Genomic DNA, 23560 nt, shown 5'->3' on the forward strand with positions numbered 1-23560 from the left:
GGTACAAGTTCAATATGCAGATAATTTTTCTGAGAAAACTTCATTAAAATAGGCTAAAATCTTTTGTGTTTCAACCATAAAATCTGTAATTATATGAAATGGTATTTGTATATGTGTAGATACAAATATAATTTTATGAAGAAATGTGTGTGTATATATGTAAATGCAAACAGGCTTTGTTATAACAGAATGAAACGTAGAAATGGTTAAATACTTTATTTCGATCACTTTAACAAAAGGTATTGATTACTCTGTGGTTAATTTGGTCATAGTGATTCTTTCTGGTTATAAAGATAGTCAAATAATTATAGTGTGGTTGACCAGGTGATAGGTTACGTATAAACACGATTACTGTGATGGTACCTTAAGACTATTTACAGTGATTAAATAAAATATCTCTTACTCAGCACAGTGATGTTGTTCTTACATTGTTTATAATTGATTGGTATTGTAGACATTTTGTTTGCTAAACATTTATTCTGCTGTAACTCAGAAGTCTTTCACTTTGATATAAATATTTGAGGAAATTTTCAGAAATGAGGACAAATCTGTTAGGATGGGAACAGACAGGAATGTTACCGGATTCTGGGATAAACAGCCTGGCCAGAGATAAGCCGAAACTAACCAGAATCTTAGAGATTGCAGCAGGAGGACGTGACCTACAAGAACAAAGGCTTATAACAACTCATCGAGAGAACTTCAGGTGAACAGTCTCTGGCTCTGAAGAGTAGGATCTCTGAAGACTCCTCGAAGTCATCCTCAAAGTCATCCGTGCAAGCCTTAAACAGGTGGAAGGCCGGGAAAGCACTAATCCAGCACGCCAGCCCTGGAGGCATCATTAGAAATAGTTGATATCCTGTGCCTTGCCATATCCACCCTAGTGACAGGCCATAGTTGGAGGAGGGTGAGAAGTTTCACCTTTGATGGAAATTGAAAAGGAGACTCTCGTAGGAATCATAAAATAAAATATATGCAATACTTCTAGTAGTGAGGTCTTTGGAGTCCTCCGGCTCCCTGAGAGACCATTCCAGGGAATCTGAAAGATCAAAGCTTTTTTTTTCCATAATAATACTAAAGCATTATTTGTCTTTTTCACTAAATTGACAAAAAGCAATGGGGGGTAAAACCGCTGACTCATTAGTCTGAATCAAGGCAGTATTGCCAAATTGTATCTTCATTGTTACTCACTGGTAGCTAATAATAATAATAAAAAATCTCTAGTGCCAAGGCATCTTTTCTTCCATTGCTACTATGGCTAATACAGTTTTTACAGCCAGACTTAGCATTTGTTTTCTCTTGTTTTTCAATACCTCCTTTTTCTTTTCTCCATTACTTTAGCTGACTTTCCATGCAAATGATGCATTCCTCCATTCTTCTGATTCCCTCTTACCTCCAGTTGCCCTTTACCTCTTTTTAAGCTATTTTACTAAGTCTTGACCTCACTGGACAAATGCCTGGGATTCTGGGCATTTCTTTCCCTTTCAAATTAACCCGAGCAGTATCCAGGTGCTTCTGGCTGCTATTTTCTGATTGTTGAAATGACAGCAAAGTATTTCCATAAGATTATTCTTACAGCATAAGAGGTTACAAATATTTTTATTGATTTTCTCCCCCCACTGCACACTTACTCCCTTATTAAATGAAGGACACCCAATATGTTAAAGAATTCTTAAAGCATTGTGTTGCCGAATTACATTTTCATGAGTTTTGAGACATTATGGATCAAAGAATGGTGTCCAGGGTAAAAGTACTCACCGGCCTAATATATTCTCCTCTTGATCCACATCATTCAAGGGTTCAAAATGGTGAATCATCTTAATTAAGTAGCTTCCCCTTATCCATGGTTTTGTTTTCTACAATTTCAGTTATTTGCAGTCAACCACAGTTCAAAAATATTAAACAGGAAATTGCAGAAATAAACAGTTCATAAGTTTTAAACTGCACGTCCTTGTGAGTATCATGGTGAGATCTTGCATGTCCTACTCTGTCTCGCTCAGGACATGAATCATCCCTTTGTCCGGGGCATCCTTACTGTGCACGCTACCCACATATTAGTCACTTAGTGGCTGACTCCATCATTAAATCGAATGTGGTGATATCACAGTGCTTGTGTTCAGGTCATCCTTATTTTAACTTAACAGTGGCTCCAAAGTACAAGAATAGCTTAACACTATGTCATAATGTCTACGTTATTCACCTTAATTCTTGTCATTGTATCATGTCATGTAGTCACAAGAAAAAGAGTGAATACAACAAAATAAGATTATTTTGAGAGACAACAGTTATATAACTTTTATTACTATATATTGTTATAATTGTTCTATTTTATTATTATCAGTAATCTCTTCCTGTAACTAATTTACAAATTAAACTTTACCATAGGTATGCTATATATAAGAATAAACATAGTATATGTAGGGTTCCAGACTATCCGTGGCTTTAGGCATCCACTGGAGATCTTGGCAGACATCTCCTGTAGATAAGGGAGACTACTGTATCATTAGGCAAATAGAGGTGCTTAGCCCAGCAGAAAGAAGACCCTAAGGTTTTCTTAGCTGAGTGCAGAGAGTTGAAGGGCTACTTATGATGGCCGGCTTATAGTGGGTGCTCAAATAATGCTTCAATAAGTTGTTAAGCAACTAACATATGCCTGCAAATCTGAACACAATCATTATACCCACCACAGGATGGGTGAAGTTTCTTTCTTCCTACTGACTACTCAGATTTAAAGTTCCCAATTGGTACATTTAATCCCATTTTTAACATGAAAACCTAAATCCATAAATATTTTTTTATTTAATAGGTTGAAACAGAATACTGAAACTAAAGGAATAAAACAAATTCATTGTGAGTTTTGCTAGAATCTGAGGCCAGAAGCAGAGTAAGAGAACCTTGTTTAACCTAGTATAACCCTTGGTTTTAATTTACAAACTTTATCCTTTTATATATTTTATAAATCTGTATTTCTGAATGTTACAGTTTTTGCTATTGTCTCTTTTTGTTCCCAACTATGTATGAACTATGAATGGGAAATAAAGTAAAAGGGACAAACACTTAAAATTTCACTTTTATCTCTTTTGATTTCCTTATTGGCAAAGCATTATCTAGTCAAGAAAGACTTCCTCCAGCAGCCTTTTGGGTGGTGTTCTTTGTTACAGGAAATCTTTTATTTCATTCCAGCAAAGAAATGAACCAATTTGATATGATCCTTTTATCCCAGAGAAAGGGCACAACTTCTTTATTTTCAAGGTTGTGCATTTTTTTTCAACTGTAAAACATACTGCACTATTGAAGCCATAATTATATGCACTTGTCAATCAATCTTAACCTACTACACTATGGTTATGGCATTTTATCTAAAAAGAGAAGGATTAAAGGCTTTGCGTGAAATGAAAGGTACACACAGTCAGGGAAGTATAATGCATGTCATTAGCTATCTGGGAAGAGAGAAATGGACAGAGACAGATTACCAATATTTGATTTCTCGTAGGCATTAAAGAAGTATTTAAGGCTACCTACAAAATAATGTTAGGGAATTTGACACTTTGATTCCTATTTTGTTCTCTTGGCAATTATTTAAAAGAGCTCCTTCATCTGTCTAGCTGCTACATAAATCAAATTTGAAAAGGATAATATTTTAAAGTGAGTCTACGAAAGGAAGAAAAATCATGTTTTAACATAAGTGCCACAACTTCAGGAGTAGATTTTAAATGTTATTTTCTTTAAACACATTTTATTTCTTAGGATACAGTTTTTATGGTGGCCAGGGTATCTAGCATTATTTTAAACTACATTTGCTGCCCGTTGGGTCTCTAAGCAGCACAGTGGCAGTTGGGAAGGAAAAGTAACACAGAGAGACATAAGAAAGGAAGCCAAGATAGAAGTGGTGAATTTATTTTTTTTAGAAAGATTGATATGATGGGAAGTGCCTGCTGTGTTCAACATTAGAAAATATTGGGAAGACACTAGTCACAAGGATTAGAGCAAAATTGTATCTGATGACCTCAAGGGCTGTGTTTTTAAAGTGAGCCTTGCTTATCCTCAGAACAGTGCAATTGCATTTTAAAAAGTTGAAAATTAATACTAAAAATGTTCTGTGTAAAATTTGCGTAACTCCCAAGAAATATATTTTTTCGTTGACAGAACATGTTCCATATTGAAAAAAAAATTGAAGACTGCACTTGAAACTTCTGTTTTTAAAAGCATTGACAGTTACTTGTTTTATCATCCCTATGTGGTTTTTAATAATAATAATAAAAAACTTAACAACCTACTTCAGAAAACTAGTTGTGCCCAGCTCCATGAGGTCTGCCACGTCTAGAAAAAAATAATAGAGATCGTGACCTGAGAACGCAGACAGATGACTTGAAGAAGTGTCAATAAGCTGATTCCAAACAGCATTGGGGATGACACAGAGCAGACCTGTAGAACCTATTTACTTTGTCCATGACGTCTTGCTTAGAGGTGAACTATGAAATGATAAAACTTAAAGCACTTCTTGGAAAGGCAGCCATTTTGGAAAATATTTGCGGATGACAGCTGGATGCTCAAGTTGAACAATTTGATGGATATGAATCTCAGAATATCTTTAAAAGTCAGAAATTTTAAATGATGGAAAATTTTTTACCAGCAAAATGATATCATAATAGTATGTGGCTCTATGCAAATAAGAAGTTATAGGGAGATTCCATTGATGGTAAATTCTAATTAAAGTATATCTCTTTAAATTACTGTTGAACTAATGCACAAGTACCACCATACCTTTTTCTTACTCTAGTTGGCTTTCTAATTTTCCCTGGGGACAGGATATATTTTGAGTAAAGGTGAAGCCTTTCCTTTTTTTTTTTTTTAATGTAGATTATATACTTTATCCTTCCTTTGACCTTGTAGGGAAGGAAAAATAATTTTCCCTCTACCTGTTTGAGTTCTTATCTGAGACACCTATAATAAAAGACGATTAACAAGAGAAAAAGAAACAAGTTTAGTAGCATGTATACTTCATGTACACATGGGAGATACCCAGAGAAATATGAATATGTCACAGAAGTGGCTTTGGAATTCAGGATTAAATGCCATTTTTACAGGGAAAGAGGAAAGAGGATGTAGGCCTTTCAGGGGAGAGTAAATGATTTTTTGGGGGGAAATATGAAGAAGGTCCCCTAGAAAAATAAATGAGAAATATGATAGTTTGTGACAAAGTTTGGGGGTATTACCAACTTCTAGTCTCCTCTCATATGAGTCAATCTCCCCTGCTTGATGAAAATCTTAGAAGATTTATGACAACTGAGTTCCTTTGAGAAGATTTATCTTTCAAAATTAAAGGGGTAAAGGAAACTTGGAGAAAGCCTCTCCCTGCATTTGCTGTTTTTCAAGTGCCTGTACCTCGAAATGACCAATATGTCAAAGTGACATATTTTTGGGGGTGGTGGGGAAGAGGAGAGAGATACTGCTACACTTCAACCTTCTGTAAATTTGTTAATTCCTTTACACTTCGGATCTCACATATCATTGGCTATGTACTGCCTGTGCCTCAAATCAACTCTGAGAGCACTTAAGCATGAATCTATAATGCTTTATGTGAGTGTACAATAGGATTGCTCTAATTCCAAATTCTACTGTTTTTTCTTTTACAATATGAGTTCAATTTCCTTCTTTTGGCCAATTTTCGTATTATAGACCTTTAGCGTGTAAAGCCACCTAAAATGTCAACTAGCCTTGAGTTTACACCCTGGTGGAATGTTTACCAAAACTGACTCAGATGCCTTATTTTGTTTGGCTTGTACAATATTGACCTACATCATTATTTTGTTTTGTTTTGTACTTTTTAAAAAATGACTTGCCAACATTCAAAATTTAGAAGATTTTATATAAAAACTAAGATTTTTGGAGCATTAAAAATCATAAATAGCTTTCTAGCTTTCCTGTTTTTTTTTTCTTCAAATTATTTATTATCATCTATACATTTTATACTTATTTGTTTTCTGTCCATCTCCTCCCACTGGAATGGACGCATTTCCTCTTTCTGCAAATCAAGATTATCTTTCTTTGCCATAGATAGGGCAACAGAGATTGCGTAGAAGTATCACAGGTATTATCAGTAATAAGTAATAGGTAATAAGTAAGACTTCTTTTTGATTTTCCCTCTAGTTCTTGAAATGCATTTAACTAAGGACAAAGTCCTTCATTCTGTAATTAGAAATAATCCTGGTATTAACTAATTCATATTGAATATAAGATGAAAATGACTGCTGTAAGTTCCTGTTGCTCTTCATAATCTTTAAAATGTCTTAACAAAATCTTTGTTCTTAAAATATATTACATTGTAATCTCATACAGGAGAGTTGCATCAGCTTTGCTTCAATAATGAACCTGATCTGTGTACACTATAGGAAGTGTAATAAGAATTTTATATTTTATATTAAATATTCTGATTGCTGCTTTAACTTTATAACTCCAGATGCTATGTAAAATTGATGATCAAAAATATTTTAATTTATTAGATTTATTTCATTCAACAAATATTTATAGACTTCTCTAAGGGAAAATATTCAAGAAAATATTGCTGGTACACATAGATCAAAGTTTAATTTTCACATTTTTCTATGTTTTAATATTATTCCTATCACACAGTAATAGTATTATAAAATTAACATGCTACTTTAAAAATATTCAAATAGGTTGCTAATAAGATTAGGATCTGTGCTAACTATTGATTATTGTATTTCTTTTTTTTTCAAATGTCCTCTACAAATATTGCCCAACTACATTAAAACTGACAAACAAAGTTAGTAATTCTCAAGTATTAGATTTCTGAGGGTTCCCTGAGTGTGCATGCATCAGTTACTAATATGGCAGATCTAGAGTGGGGCCTAGGAATGTGCATTTTTACCAAAGCCTCAAGTGATTCTTTTTTTCCCTTTTATTTATTTTCCCCATTCTCAGTCCCCCTTTCTCTTTGACAACCATTTGCTTGTTCTCTGTATCTTGGGTCTGTTTCTGTTTTTGTTTTGTTTATTCATTTGTTTGTATTTTTAGATTCCATATTTAAGTGAAATACAGTATTTATCTTTCTCTGTTTCTTGTCTAATTATTGTGGTTAGGACTTCCAATGCTATGTTGAATAAAAGTGAAAGTGGACATTTTGTGTTTTTCCTGATGTTAGAAGAGCAGCTTTCAGCTTTTCACCATTGAGTATGACATTAGCTCTGAGTGTGTCATATTATGTTGAGGTACATTCCTTTTATATCCACTTTGTTGAGACTTTTTTTTTTATCATAAAAGGTTGTTGAGTTTTGTCAAATGCTTCTTCTGCATCTATTGAGATGACGATACGATTTTTCTTTCATTTTGTAGATGTGATGCATCATGTTAATTGATTTACACATATTAAATGATCTTTGCATTCCTCAGATAAATTTCACTTGATCATGGTGTATAATCCATTTAATGTATTGCTTAATCTGGTTTGATATATTTGCTTAGAATTTTTGCATCTACGATCATCACTGATATTCGTCTATAATTTTTTTCTTTTATAATGTCCTTAGTATTTGTATTAGAGTAATGTTGGCTTTGTAGAATAAGTTTGGAAGCATTCTTTCCTCTTCAGTTTTTTTTAGAATAGTTTGAGAAGGATAGATATTAATTCTTTTTTGAATGTTTGGTAGAATTCATGTGTGATACTATCTAGTCATGGACTTTTATTTGTTGGCAGTATTTTGATTACTGCTTCAATTTCATTGTTAATAATAGGTCTGTTCAGATTTTCTATCTCTTCCTGTTTCAGTCTTGGAAGGTTTTTGTTTCTAGAAATTTATCAGTTTCTTCTAGGTTATTAAATTTGCTGGCAAATAAACATTTGTAGTGTTCTTTAATGACCCTGTATATTTCTGTGTGTTGGTTGTAACTTCTCTTTCATTTATGATTTTATTTAGGTCCTCTCTTTTTTCTTGATGAGTTTAGTAAATGTTTGTCAATTATATTTATCATTACAAAGAGCCAGTTCTTAGTTTCATTGATCTTTTTATATGTATTTTTAATACGTACTTTATTTTGACTGGGATCTTTATTATTTCCATTCTTCTCTTTAATTTGGGTTTTGTTTGTTTTTCTTTTTCCAGTTCCATTATGTGTACAGTTAAATTGTTTATGTGGGATTTTTCTTATTTCTTGAGGCAGTCATGTATAGTTATGAATTTTCCTTAAGAACTGCTTTTGCTATACCCCATAAATATTGGAATTTTATGTTTTCATTTTTATTTGTTTCAAGGTAGTTTTTGACTTCCTGTTTGATTTCTTCTTCAGCCCATTCATTGTTTAGCAGCATGTTGTTTAGTCTTCACATGTTTATGTTTTTTCCAATTTTCTTCCTGTTATTGATTTTCTGGTTTTATGCTGCTGTAGTTGGAAAAGGTATGATTTTAGTCTTCTTAAACCGATGGAATTTGTTTTGTGGCTTAATGCGATCAATCCTGGAAAATATTTTATGTTTACTTTAAAAGCTGCTTTTGGGTGTAATGTGTAATGTATCATTGAAGGCCATAGTTTATTTGTTGATTTTCTGTCTGGATGATCTACTCATTGATGTCAGTGGTTACTAAAGTTCTCTACTATGTCTGTATTACTGACTATCTCTCCTCAATATTTGCTTTATATATTTAGATTGGATGTATAGATGTTTATGAGAGTATATCCTCTTGTTAGATTGATTCCTTTATCAATATGAAATGTCCTTCTTTGTCTCTTGTCCTTGTTTTAAAGTCTATATTTTTTTCTGACATAAGTATCGCTACCTAACTTTTTATTTGTTTGTTTCTATTTGCATGAAATAGACTTTTCCATTTCTTCAGTTTCATCTGTGTGTCTTTCAATCTGAAGTGGTTCTCTTATAGGCAGCATATGTATGGGTTTTGTTTATTCATTCAGCCACCCTATGTCTTTTGATTAGAACATTTTTTCCATTTACATGTAAAGTAATTATTGATGGGTATATAGTTATTGTCACTTTATTAATTGTTTCTTCCTCCTCCTCCTCCTCCTCCTCCTCCTCCTCCTCCTCCTCTTCTTCTTCTTCTTCTTCTTCTTCTTCTTCTTCTTCGTATTTCTTCTTCTTCATGTTTCTTCTTCTTCGTGTTTCTTCTTCTTCGTGTTTCTTCTTCGTGTTTCTTCTTCTTCGTGTTTCTTCTTCGTGTTTCTTCTTCTTCGTGTTTCTTCTTCTTTGTGTTTCTTCTTCTTCGTGTTTCTTCTTCTTCGTGTTACTTCTTCGTGTTTCTTCTTCGTGTTTCTTCTTCTTCGTGTTTCTTCTTCTTCGTGTTTCTTCTTCGTGTTTCTTCTTCATGTTTCTTCTTCGTATTTCTTCTTCTTCGTATTTCTTCTTCTTCGTATTTCTTCTTCTTCTTCGTATTTCTTCTTCGTATTTCTTCTTCATATTTCTTCTTTTTCGTATTTCTTCTTCGTATTTCTTCTTCTTCTTCTTCGTATTTCTTCTTCGTATTTCTTCTTCTTCGTATTTCTTCTTCTTCGTATTTCTTCTTCTTCGTATTTCTTCTTCTTTTTCGTATTTCTTCTTCGTATTTCTTCTTCTTCTTCGTATTTCTTCTTCGTATTTCTTCTTCGTATTTCTTCTTCTTCTTCGTATTTCTTCTTCTTCTTCGTATTTCTTCTTCTTCGTATTTCTTCTTCGTATTTCTTCTTCTTCGTATTTCTTCTCTGTTCCTTTCTTATTAGCTTTCTTCTCTTGTATGTTGATGACTTTTTTTAATGTCATGTTTGGATTCTTTTCTCTTTATTTCTTGTATATCTCTTTTAGATTTTTGGTTTATGGTTACTATGAGCTTTCTAGCAGTGTAGTTTAAGTTAATGGTCACTTAAATTCAAACAGATTCTGAAATCATTATAATTTCTATGCACCCTTCCACATTTATCTTTTCTGTCATTATTTTTTACTTTTGTTGTGTGTTTGCGTAACTCTTAGTTTATTGTTATAATTATAGATGATCTCCCTACTTTTGCCTTTGTACTAGCTTTATAGTGAGTCAGTCTACCCTAGAAGTTCATATCTTTTCACTCCCTTCACACTATTTTGCTTACCCCATCCCCCTTCTATTCTTTCTTTTTGAAATAAGTTAGTTATCCTCTGATATTATTTCCCTTCACCATGACTCTTATGAATATCTCATATATATCATAAGTATCTCTTTTGAGTCTGCTGGTGAATTATCTTAGTTTTCTGTATCTGGAAAGGACTTTGCTTTCTTTTTGTCATAGTTATTTTCATTAGATACATAATTCTTTACAATTTTATTTTTCTTTCAGCTCTTAAAAGATATCATTCCATTGTTTACTGGCATGAATTGTTTCTGTTATCACTCATTGGTATTATTGTATTTCTCTTAAAGACAATATTTCTTTTTTTTCCTTTGGTTTCAGCAGTTTAACTTTGAAGTTGTGAATTTCTTTGTGTTTATATTTTTGGGTTTCGCTGAGCTCCTGCAATATGTGGGGTACCGTTCTAATCATATTTGGAAAAATTTTGACCAATGTTTCTTCAAATATTTTTTCCATTAAATTCTGTCTTTATTCTCTCAGAGACTTCAATTACACATGTAATAGATCACTCAATACTATACCTGTCATTGAATCCTATTTCTTTCTTTTCCAGTTTTTCTTTCTGTTTTTCAGTTTTTATAACTTTGATTACCCTATTTTTATGTTCATTGATTCCTTTCTCTCTTGTGTTCACTCTACTGTAGAATTCAATCTAATTGAATTTTATTTCAAATGTTATAATTTTTAGTTCAAAGATTTCCATCTAGTTTTCTTTCTCTTATATTTTTAATATCTGTCTTGAATTATCTCACTCATTATATCTAAATTTTCCTCTTCCTTCTTTAAAATATGTATCATAGTTGTTTTAGCATTCTTATTAATTTCAAAATATGAGTCTTCTCTGTATTATATATAATTTGGGGGAGCATACAAAGATGATCATACAAAATCTCATATTCAAGAAGCTCACCATATAGTAAGGGAGATAGAAAAGTAAAGAAATATAGGATAAAATGATGAATTCTAAGGCAGTCACAAGGAGAAAGACTATAACTCAGCCTAGATAGGCTGGACTGAGTCAGGATCAAATCAAGCAGACTGCAAATTCAAGACAAAGTCTGTTATTTCAAACAGTTAGTATTTTTATTTTTTGCCCTTGCTTTTTTTTTTTTTCTTGTGGTATCTTTAGCAATGTATTATGATTATTTATTTTCATATTTCTCTTCCCTACAGATTGTGATGCCTTAAGGGCAGTTCTGATTTCTTTATCACCTTTTATTCCCAGGGCCTACCACAGTAGTAGGGGCTCAACAAATATTGTAGAATATACAACCAACAAAGTATAGAGAAATTATTATAACCTATGTTATAAATTATCTATCTATCTATCTATTGTGTGTCTGTCTATCTATCTATCGATCATCTATATATCATTTGTCTATCATTATCTGTCTAATCTATTTGCCTAGCTGTGGAAACCAATTTCCAACTAGAAAGTACTGATTCAAGCAAAGAAGCAATATTTAATTTTTTAAAATTGGTAATATTTTTTTTGCATGTGTGTGTGTGTGTGCATGTATGTGTGTGTGTATGTGTGTGTGTGTGTGTGTGTCTGGTAATAGTTGATTAATAGATATTGTGGATAACACATTATAGAGACCTGTTAGTTTTATTTTTCTCTGAAGATTGTTCCATTTTTTATTGGCAGGCAGTTAAATTACTGGTAGATTACCTGATCAAAGGAAGACTTGGTTTAAGATTTTGTTGGATGAGTTTATTTAAATTCGTTTTTAGTTCTAGCATAGATTCCTTCATTTTGGGATGTGATCTTTACTCCCAAGTTGTGGTCTTAATAGGATTTCAATGTATAACTCAAGGTGTTTTCCAAGCCTATCACTCTGACTGATTGAATTCCTAACTCTGTGTCCCAAGTGACAGGCAGCATCTGAAATCACCAATCAGCAACTTTAATCTTTCAGCTATTGTTTCCTCTGAACCACATAGGATTTTTCTTCAGGAATGTATAGTTTAAGAGACAGCTTGATATTTTAGTAGTGTATGTACTCAGATTTTGGATCTTCTCTCCTTTGGATTCTTTCATTACAGGATTTCTTTTCAATTTCCTACTCTTCTGAAAGCCTAGAATTCCAACCTCTGACTACTCATCCCACTAAAACCACTGTGTTTTGATGAAGCTCCATCATCTAGTTAAGCAGATCTGGAGATTCCCATCAAAGGAGGGGAAAACAAACCCCCCCCCCCAAAAAAAAAAAGAGAGAGAGAAATGTGGATCTCATTCTATATCATTTCTTTTTTTACATTTCCCAACTCCTCTAGTTACTACCTAGTCTCCAGCTCTTTCAAACAATAGTTTTATAATATTTCGCCTAGCAGTTTAAATTGCTATTGGTGGTAGAGTTTTCTCATACAAGTTAATCTGCCATTACTTGAAACCAAAATAATTTTAATACTTCGTTACAGTTTGTAATGGAATTTTTACTGTTATCTCAAAATTGTGACTAAAGTCCCAAAGCTAAGAATAGTATGCACCAAATAATCTCCATATGTTCACCAGACCTGATGTGGGTAGCAGCACATCTAAATTAAAGGAAGAAAATCACAAGAGAACTACTAAGAGATTGAGAGTGACTATAAGCAGGAAAAACTAGTCAATTGTTTTTTGGTTGGATATCTCCTTAGGAGATACTATTGCTGATTTTCTCTTGGCTGTTTGTACATGAAAAGGAATAGAACTGAGAAAGCAGTGATTGAATTAAAGTATAACAAGTTGAAAAATTTGTGCCCTGCTGAGTTCAGACTATTTAATGTACTGGATACATCATATTCATTGAATCATGAGGATCTAAGATAATACATGTGAAAATGAAATATGCAATGGTCTCAGAGAGGAGTGAACTTTGTTAAAACAGAATACTAGAATGGGTACTACAATCTGGTTGTTCCTACTGGGAGCCCATTTATTGAACAATATATGTCAGGTATTTGTAATATAGTCAAAGTGTTCTTTAACAATTGATTTTTATAGACAATGTTGCTCCCTTCCAGTTTTCTCTCAAATTGCTGTAGCTGCCTACTCTATATGGAAGAACCTAGTTCTTTGACCCCTTTCTTCCATTTGGTCTTTTCCATAGTCACCCCATATAAGGAGGGAGTTTTTAAATCTAATTATACATAGATGTTATGCTGAAGCAGGGGTCAGTATAAGCAGAAGAGCAGTATTCCACTCTAAAAAAGGTGAGAACATTGGGCAGTTTTTGTTGTCTTTCATTGCAAGGTGGTCATGGAGCTCTCATGCTCTTAAAAGAATAGGTGGTAGCTGCTTAAACCAACAGCTCGGCCAGGGTAAATTAAGAATAGAAAAACTAGAAGAAGGCAAAAATTAAAAGATTTTGAGGATGCCGATCTTAGGCAAACTTTGTACAAATTGAAAGGTGAAATAACAGAGTGATAAAGACATATTTAACACAATAATCTGAATCCAAGAAAATTAATGAGTGATGTAGGGGTCTCAGAGGGAACTGACTAAACAACTTTCTAGATTCTGTGGAGCATAACTATTATATACATGCACAGTTTTGGAGTCAAGTTCAGAGACTATATCAGATAATACTTTGTTCAGATTTAACCTCTGCTATGAGCAGAGGTTAAATTAGAAATTAGAAAATCTCATTTTTTTTTCTCATCTGTAAATGGATTTAATAATGGTATGTGGGTCGTAAATATGTTGTCAAGAGTAAATCATATAAAATATATAAAAATGTAAGCACAGAGCATAACTGAGTAGCAAATGATCAATAATTATGACTTATAATTATCTCACTGTCATAAATATAACCCACATGTCTTTCTCCTTCAATTCTTTCATGTCATTATTTAAATATTTTCATTTCAAGTTAGGCTATTTTCTGGCCGCCTATTTAAAACTCTCATACTTATTAGTCTTTTATTTCCTTTCCTTGCTTTGTTTTCTTCATAATATTTAACGTTATTGTACTACATTTCATTTGCTTATATTGCTTAATTTTTGTGTCCTACCGTAATAATGTAAGCCCTTTTAGGGCGGGGATTATTTTTTCTATTTTAAACATTGCCATATCCCCAGAGCCTATAACCTCATATAGAGTTGGCACTCATGTGGTCAATAAGTATTTGTTTAATGAATGAACGATAACAGAATTTGGTGTTGATGAGATTATATAGCCCTCTGACTATTCTGAGCATATTCTTTGTTCTCATTGACAGCTATGTTTTCCTCAGTTTTCTTATATTATGAAAATAAAAAGGCACCTTAATTTTCGTTTGACAAAAAGTTCATTATATCGCAATGGGATAATAGTTTTGAAATAGTAACTGGTGGAGTTTCCTTTTGTATTTCCTATAAATTGAACCTATTTCCCATTTGGTCAGGAGCCAGAACTTGCCACATCTCTGCCACAGGAAAGTATTGTTACAACAAAAATCAGAGTAAGTGTTGAGATTTCAAAATCACAGGACCCAAGGGATCTCAAACTATGAAAACATGTGGCAGCTCAGCAAGATTTCCTTCCCCTGTAACTAAAATAGATTCCCTTGACTAGGAGAATGTAGAGATTTGGAGGTAGAATCAATAAAAAATAGGTGAAGAGGGTTTTTGAAAAATGAAGCCCTATGTTCAGAAGTTTACTCAGGCTCTTTCTTGGCATTGGGAAAAATAGATTTGATGATTCAAGTACAGAAAGGATCTGGGTTTATTTTCTTGGTAGTGATCAAAAAAGCAGAAAGTCTCTAGAAATGGCCACATGGTAGACCTAATAGACCTGAGACAACCTGACCCCATCATGACATGACTTTGATCTTAGCAGACTTTCTTTGTAACAACTCATATACCTTTGGTGGTTGCTTTTAGGATGGCCACCACTGCCTTAGCATCATCAAGTGTTTGTGTACTGCTGCTCATTGCTACTCACTTAAACTGCCCAGAGGGGTTCCTTTTCTTGTATGGGTAAAGGAATGGGTCTCATGTCCTTAAAAAAAAAAAAAAAAAAAAAAAAAAACAACTGTTGATACCTAGTCTTATTTCTATAAGGCACTTCTATTTTATGAGAATTTCTCATTGTTCAATGTTTACTTCTTGACAAGAAAAGTAGAGAACAACCTTTAAACATGGTTGGGATTTTTCCTCCAATATACTCACTAGCCCTTCACTTTGTGCAAGGCTTTATCTTCTGACGTAGCAGAGGCAGTGTGAGCCAGTGAGTTTTCCATGTAAATTTTGCATTCTATAATCTGGAAATTTCTTTAACTTCCAGTCAGAACTCTTTTGGAGTTAAAATCTTTTTTTATATGCATTGTAAAAACCTGTTCCTATCAGAGAATTATCTAGCATTCTATGCCCCTACCTCACCTCTGAAGCCTCATTGGGTTTATTACCAGGTAAAATGGGTTGCAGATCTTAGGATAAGGAAGAAATGGCTGATTTTTCTCTCAACCGTGTCAATGTGTCCTTTCTTCATTTTCTGGTTCATTGCCCACTTCCTGCTTTGTTGCCTTTCAACTGGGCTCAGGAGTGTCAAGGCAACCAGTCATTTAGGTGGTTTGTTATGATTGGATATGCCGCATTTCTAATGGTGCATTCTATCTATGTTCCTAGCCATTGCATCTCTACATGGGAGTTGATTTCCACTTTTTGGCTAATTGTGCTTGCTAAGATCCAAAATGCTTTATGTCCAAACTTACATATCCAAGTGGTAATATGAAAACTTTCCAGCCACCAAAAAAGTTGTTATCAGAGGAACCAGGTTCAGAACATCTGTATCACAGGAATGCCATTCCTTGGCAATAATCAAGGCAGATATGAATCAAAAATTTTAAAAAAAGACCATAATGACAGTGCAAATTGAGTAGGGGGCACATAAATAGAAATATTCGAAGATAAAATCAAAAGAATTTTTATTGGATAGAAATAATGAAATATAAACGATTTTAAAAAAAGTTTATGTATTATCTTAGTTTCAGAGATAAGATAAATTAGAATTATTATCAAAGAAATGGAACACAAGGGTCGAATAAGTATTTGTCAGGCCAGAGAAGGATGCAGTATTTTTAGTTCTGGACTATAATCGTGTACATAGCAGTGGTAGCCAAATTAGAGTGCTTCTATTTCCATAGGTTATCTAAATAACTTATTGGAATTATTATTGAGAGCAAAGATGTGTGGAAATTGTTTTAAATGTACCTGAAAGCAGATTAATTGACTCAGCAGTGGTGAGGTCAAGGGACACATTCAAGCACACATGTTGTGACATTTTATTAGGCAGAGTAATTTAGATGTAGTAGACTTGGCCTCTAAACATCCCTGGTGCTCTCTCAGCCTTTACACTATTGATGTAATATGAACAAGTTTAACAGCTTTTTGAAAAATCTTTTTTTCTGTGAGCATATAAAATCAATAGACAAAGAAGTGAATAGTTTTATCTTTGATTTGGACTTTTAAGTCCACATTCTCTCTTTTGAAATTCTATAGAGCTGCTTAGCTATATCCCTGCACAAAGAAAGAGAATTTAAAACTATCAAAAGGTCTAAAGCATTCACCTCCCTCGAGCAGAATTCTCAGTAGCCTTTTGAGTAGTAACATTCGTTTAGGTGCCAGAGTGACATGATCATGCCTATGTCTGCTTACTTATTTCTAAACTCTCTTTACAGATCTTTCTACCTTTGGCAACTATATATTTATTTATGTTCATTTATAATGATTCTCATATGAAGAACGATTCGCATATCAGCAAGTCAGACAAAGATGAGAGGAGCCATGAGCCTTCTATTATATTAACACTTTTGTGTAACTTCTATAAATATTGTAGTGAGAGCCCTCTTTAAAACTTCCCCCTCCATTCTCCACAAATAATAAAGGCTCTTCTTCATTTTGTATTTCTCTATTTTAAATAAGTTGGAATGGGAAACTAGATGATGTAATGTGTCAAAATAAATGAGAAGGCAAAAGTCAGCTAGTAGAATGCATTTAATTCAATCATTCAACAAATATTTGTAGAGCAACTACTCTCCGCTAGCACTATTCTATTCATTTGGGATAGATTAGTGAACAGAACATATAATGATCCTTGCCCTCATGGAGTTTACATTCTAGTGAGGTGCACTGATAATAAAATATGAACATAACTGCAAAGTTAGAGAACAGTTCACAAGACTACCCTCACATCTGATACCAATTGCAACCTTAGGAAACTCAAGATACTCTCAGATTTGATAATTCATAAGAAAGACTCACAGAATTCACTAAAAGCTGTTAATCTCATGGTTATGATTCATTACACTGAAAGGATACAGATTGAAATCAGCAAAGGGAGATTTATGGGGCAGAGTCCAAGAGGGTCCTAAATGTGGAGCTTCCTGTTGTCCTCTCCCAGTAGAGTCATGGACAGGGTTAATGCCTCCCATCAGTGATTTGGAATAATACCACAGAATATTTCTAATCAGGGAATCTCATTCAAAACTTGGTGTACAGATTCTCTATGAGGGTCCCATCATTTAGATTTAGTCAACTGCCCATGTAGCTCACCTTCATCTCCAGCCTCTATGGAGGTTGAGCTGATATCGTGTGACTAAAAGTCTCCACCATAAATCACATTGTTATATGGCATGGCTCAGAGCCCCCAGGTATTAGGCAGGATACTCCAAGGGTTTAGAGTCTACCTCCCAGGAGCTGAAGGCAAAAGGCAAGATCTCTCTTTGGTCAAGGATAAATTCTTTACCACACAATAATATATAAGTATATTATTTTGAGTACTGAGTGCTAGAAGGTAAATGCTAGGCAAAGATTTTATTTTTTTAATAGAACAAGGTAAAGGGAATTGGGAGTGGGTGGTAGGAAAAAGCAATTTGCTTTATTGAAATCATTGTTCAGGATAGCCCTCATTGAAAAGGTGACATTTGAACAAAGAGTTGAAGCAGATGATTTTTAAGATAATGAAACCAAGGTCCAGAAAGGGACATGACTTGTCTAAGGCCAACTGAGATCTGCTACCTGTTTCATGGAGTTGAGCAAAATCTTTGTCCTGCGAATGCTGTACGTATTTCCAAAAATGGGTCAGTTTTTATCCACAGCCAAGGAGACTTTGGCAGTAGAATCACAGAGACATTAGTAATAGCAGTTGACAAAAAGAGTCAGGAGCTGGTCCATGATAAATTAAAGTTCTGAAATCTAGAGGAAAGCAAGGCCAGGAGCAGAAAGAGCAGACAGGCATCAAAAATCAGGAGAATGGACTATACTAGTTCATAGAAATTTCAGACAATATTGTGCATTTGTGTTGGGATGAGTCTACATACAAACCAGTCATCTACACCCTCTCTATGAGAATAACCATAAATGCCATTAACTCCTTTCCTAGAATGTCTTACTTTCCTCTTTTGTCAAACTCCTATTCTTCTAACAAGACCCAGTTCACATATCTGCTCTGATGATTCTCTTTTCCATTCTTCCTTAGCACCTTGAACTCATTTTCATAGCACGTATGCCCATTGTATTATGGTCTTTTGCAGGCTTTTTCAATGGATGGACTGTGATCTTATAATTAGTAAGAACAATATTTTATTTGTATTCGTATCTTTAGCACCTGTTACCCAGGAAATGTTCAGTAAGCATGTGTGTGAAGTAAATAAATGAATTCTTGAATCTATGAAGGTCCTTAAAATGATTGTTGTTTCTTATATACTTCAATATAATCTCAGAAAACAAAATTCAGTGATATGAACAATGCCTGGCGTATGATGATTTGGAATCAGAGAAGAGATGAAATAAATCTGGCAAGAATAGAGATTGATATACCCGGCAACTAACAGGCAATACTAATTGTGGTCACTACTCTGGTTACTTTCTTATTTACAATTCTAGAAATAATTTTGGATTGAATTTTTGTTTAAGTCATTCTTTTCCATCTTCTAAGATTTATCAATTATTTTTATGCAATAATTTATTTATTACATAACTATTTTTTCCTGTAACCCAGGCATTCTATTAGGTGCTGGGGATACAAAAATGAAGAAGATACAACCGCAGTCATTTTGAAGAGCTCAATTTAGTTTTAGGTTTTACAGGGACAATTGACATGAAGTCAATCACAATATAGTGTGTTATGTACAAAGCAGGGAAGGACTAGAGCAAAAAATATAATTTCACTTTCTTTTTGAACAGTCACATCTATCTAGTTACATACAAAAACAATGGCTCTGGGTGCATGGGGGAAGCATTTTAACTTTTCTAATCTGTTTTTTTTTTTTTCCATCCAATTTAATTGAAGTAAACTAAATTTTAGCTCCTCTGTACCAGTTCTATGATTGTGAACAAGTGTTCTGGGCCTCGGTTTCCTAATTTATGAAATTAAGATAATAATGTCTATCTTAAAAAACTTCGGGAAGAAAAGTTTTGAGAAAATATATAATGCTTTTAGAGTATATCTAAGTCCAAACTAGGTGATATTTATTATACTTCACATTATCTTCGATATCATAGTGTTCAAATTTAGAAATTGCAGACTGCAGATAATTGTGAAAAATATATTTTATTTTAATGATGTCCAAATCTCAAATTTCTACTGTACAAGAAAAGCGATCATTGTCTGAGTGACAAGGAATATTGGGGTTCTCGTGTTAAAAGTAATGCAGTTATTGTAATCATATGCCTAGCAGAATCCAATTCTATTAGCATATGCCTTGATTCTGATAGTATGGAAAATAACATTTTGGCTCCTCTGTCATCAGAACACATTGCACAAAAAGATAGTACTAGTAATGTTCTATACATTTCAGAGGTCATCTCAATATGGACAAGTTATATTTTACATGTTCTTTCAATTAGGGTATGCAAGCCTTCCTGACTTCAGTTTTAAAAAGGTGGTCCTGTTTCATTCGTGAACAAAAAAACAGATATGTATAGTACATAATAAAAAGTCAATTTTCTAGAGGTCAGAGAAAAAGAAAAATGACACATTAATGATAGTTCAGTGAAAACATATTTTTAACTGTGTCATGCATTTTAGTGCTAGTACAATTTATTTAAGCGATATATCCTTAAAGAGAGATGAATTGTACGTTCTCTGTTAAAACATTCAACCAGGCTGGTTTTATGAAAAGCTTCTGTCATTGGTTTTTAACCCCCTAAAATGCCAAATGTATTAGCTTTTCCATGTCCAAGTTCACAGTGTTTGAGCAATAGTTATATAATATACTTATCTGTATTTATATATTTATTTTTATGAGTAGAAGAATTTATATTTTAAATCAAATTAAAAAGTTTAAAAGCCAAAAATAAAACATGGAATTTCAATTAAGCAGAAAAACATTGTCTCAAGAAAAGAAACAATTTATTTGGAAACCTCCCAAATAAATGTATTATTTTTGTTAAAATGTTTCATCTGTACTTTTTAAGAGTGCTCAACATACCTTTCTGATGTTCGTTGGGCTTAGTGGCTCATGTCGTGACTGCTAGTACTGATTTTCAATGTCCGTTGCATTACAGAAAGCTCCAGTTGATCCTTGCGTGCCCTGTGGTTTGTCTCTTTTGAGCTCCCAGGCAACAGTAACTTCTTATCATGATTACAGAGTCTCTTGCAGAAAGATGACTAATCCCAGTGCTCCATCAACTCAGTAATCTATTCCAATCAGTATTCGATGGATTTGACAGGCCATCTCTAGCCAAGTGAGACAGACTCAGGCAGGTTAAGCAATTTAGCGGTCTGCTGCAAAATATTGGGGAAAATCTTTGTGTTAAATCAAAAATTACACGTACTAAAATAGCTTCTGGTCTCTTCTGTGTTGACAGAGAATAGATATGAAAAATTTCCTGACTCACATTTTAAAATATCCCCATTATCTTTATCATTGGACAAATTCACTCAACATTAAAAATTAAGGCTAAATAACCTGGTGTTGTATTTAATCAACAGCAATACTTTAAGGTTATTAAATAAGCTAATTGTGTCAATGCATGAACTCTGCTTAATATTTATGATTTTTCTAACACAAGAGTAAACAAATCCCCGACTTTTGAAAATAATGAATCAATTCTCACAATTGAATTTTGAAAGGGATAAATAAGTAAGCAAATATTTAAGTTTGTATAAAAGTCTTCTCTAGCTCCAAAGGGTGGAAAACATGGCTAGAGGCCCATCATGTAATGTGTCACACTTTAGCATTCCATTAACTAGGGAAGATTAGTATCTCTTAGGTATTTTTCCCTTTTTATATTAGCGCTTAAAAGAATAGAATTTAGAAACCTATAATTTCTCAATACATATTTATTGCTATATCTGATAATAGTAATATTGATGTACAAATTTTCTTCTAGAAGAGACAGGATCAAAACTTAAAATTTACAGATAATAAAGTGTTTCATGTTTTTGTCCTAATGGCAAAGCCGAGGCATGAATTTAAAGTGTTTTTTTTTAAAGATATAATAGAAGTGATGTGTAAAAGTTAAACATTACTTATCCTATTTCAGAAGCCTTCATTTTTTAAAAAATATATACCCCGGCAACTTACTTTAAGTATGTTTGATTCAACTGCCATTTCAAAGATTTCAAATACTAGAATGAAAACAACTTACTATGTGTACTCCACTTTTAATATCTGAAAAAAAAAAATGCAGGTTTAGGGAAATGTATGAGGGGACATCAATTTAAAGTGCTTACATTTCTTGCTCTATTTCTTGATTTCCCCCACAGCCGCTCAGCTGGCTTCCATGACTTCAGGGCAAGATTTAAATAATAAAAAAATCCTAATCTTCCTATCTTCCTTTGCCTTAGGGCTAGATTGTACACAGTAGCTGTTAATCTAAAAGTTTTATCTAAGATTTCAAAAAGCAGCTTCACATGTGATGTGAAAATAGCATAGCCTCTAAGCACTCACAGGGATTTCCATTTTCTCTGTGAGGATGTAACTCCCAGAAGCAGAATTCTTATACAAATGTATCTTGAGTCTTCAGTGGCCACATAAGTGTGAGTGTGCATCTTAATACAAGCATCTTTTCCTGTTCCTCTCCCCAGCACAAAGTGGTTAGACTTGTTTGTAGTACCTGGGGGGTAGTGGGAGGGTGTTTGGTTAAAAATGCATTGGAAACAAACTGTTTTGTAGCAGTACTGAAATGAATCTTTGTCGTCATATACCTTCATAACATTTTATATGCTAATGTCCTTTATTATTGGACTACTGCCCAGGACCCATTCTCAACCAGTATTGACTGGAGACCGTTCTTTGGATTGGATCAGGTTTGGCAATTGATTCACTGGAGTGCATACCTGAATTTCCTACTGCCCGTAATAAAGGAAGTAACTGGTTTTAAATGAAAGAACACTTCATGTAATTTGGTAAAATTTAAGGCATACACAGTAATATCTCTGATTTGGTAAACACCAAATAGGTTTTGCTGTGATTGAGAATGTAAGAATATGTTTAGAAGCTATTTATTAAGACACATCTGAAGCAAGCATGAAAAGCAGAGAAGAAAATGCCACAACCTGTCAAAAAGATCTGGTACATCCTTATTCTCATTTTATCTCAGACAAAAAGAGAAAGTGGCTTTTAAAAAGTGTCCCCCCCCCCCCCCGCCCCAGTCCAATTGACAGCATAAAGAACTTCTTCCCCTAGTCATTTTATTCCTCATTTTTGTGTTCATAAATGCTCATCAGGTTTCACAGATGCAAATTGTAGAATAGTTCTCGGAGCTCCTCAGTTAACAATTAACCACTGAACGAATTCCTTCCACTTAAAGACTGAGAAGCACCTTAGGTGGAAAACAACCAAGAAGCTGGCTGAGGTCTCAGAGCCATGTAATTCCTCCCTTGACCACACGTGTCATCGCAGCCTGGCAGAACCTTGACCAGTGCCCGCCAGAAATGTGCACTGAGGCGCTGCTCTGACTCCCACTGCTTTTCAGGAGGCTCTGTGAGGGAGCACAACCGAGATTAATATACGTTGAAAAATAAAATGGCCTTTCCACATTTTTGTCTGACCTTTGCACAGTTAAATAAAAATATTTCCTCACTGGGAGTTTTTGGCTTCATGTCAGGTTTGCAGGAGAAAAAAAGTCTTCACAGCATAAGGAGAAAGGGGCGCTTATACGTGAACCTTGGCAGATATTAGTAGAGAGGTGATTCCAGTCAGGCTTCTCTCCCATTTCTCCCATCTGCACTTGGTGTTCTGCCCTGGGGCAGAATAACTGATGGAAAATTACACCTATAGTAGAGTTGAATATTGCTTTAAACTGCCAATAAGACAAGCTGGGGAGCAGACAATAGAAGCTTTATTTCATTTCATTTTATTTTGCTCTGGAATGCTTTATATGCCAAAGCTCTGTGGCAGAGCTGGGTGAGTGGGAGGAAATCAGACTTGTAAAAAGTTAACCTTGAACAAAGAAAACTCCGAAAGCTTCATGTTGTCTGCTGTACTGAAAGCTTTTTCAGGGACAAAGCTGAAACAATTGCCATGAAGTATGTGGATAACA

General features: G+C 33.9%; 1 long non-coding RNA gene across 2 annotated transcripts; it reads right to left on the minus strand.

The window, feature by feature from the left end:
* Positions 1-201: 201 nt before the first annotated feature.
* Positions 202-22602, minus strand: LOC118606649. Of its 2 annotated transcripts, XR_004952568.1 has the most exons (3): positions 20503-22602; positions 15015-15071; positions 202-918 (listed from the first exon to the last, which is right to left on the minus strand). It is a non-coding gene; the product is annotated as an uncharacterized LOC118606649 (long non-coding RNA). The 2 variants fall into 2 exon arrangements; XR_004952569.1 differs by lacking the exon at positions 15015-15071.
* Positions 22603-23560: the final 958 nt, after the last annotated feature.

This window comes from Rousettus aegyptiacus, unplaced genomic scaffold, assembly GCF_014176215.1.
Source record: "Rousettus aegyptiacus isolate mRouAeg1 unplaced genomic scaffold, mRouAeg1.p scaffold_m13_p_8, whole genome shotgun sequence".
Taxonomy (NCBI): domain Eukaryota; kingdom Metazoa; phylum Chordata; class Mammalia; order Chiroptera; family Pteropodidae; genus Rousettus; species Rousettus aegyptiacus.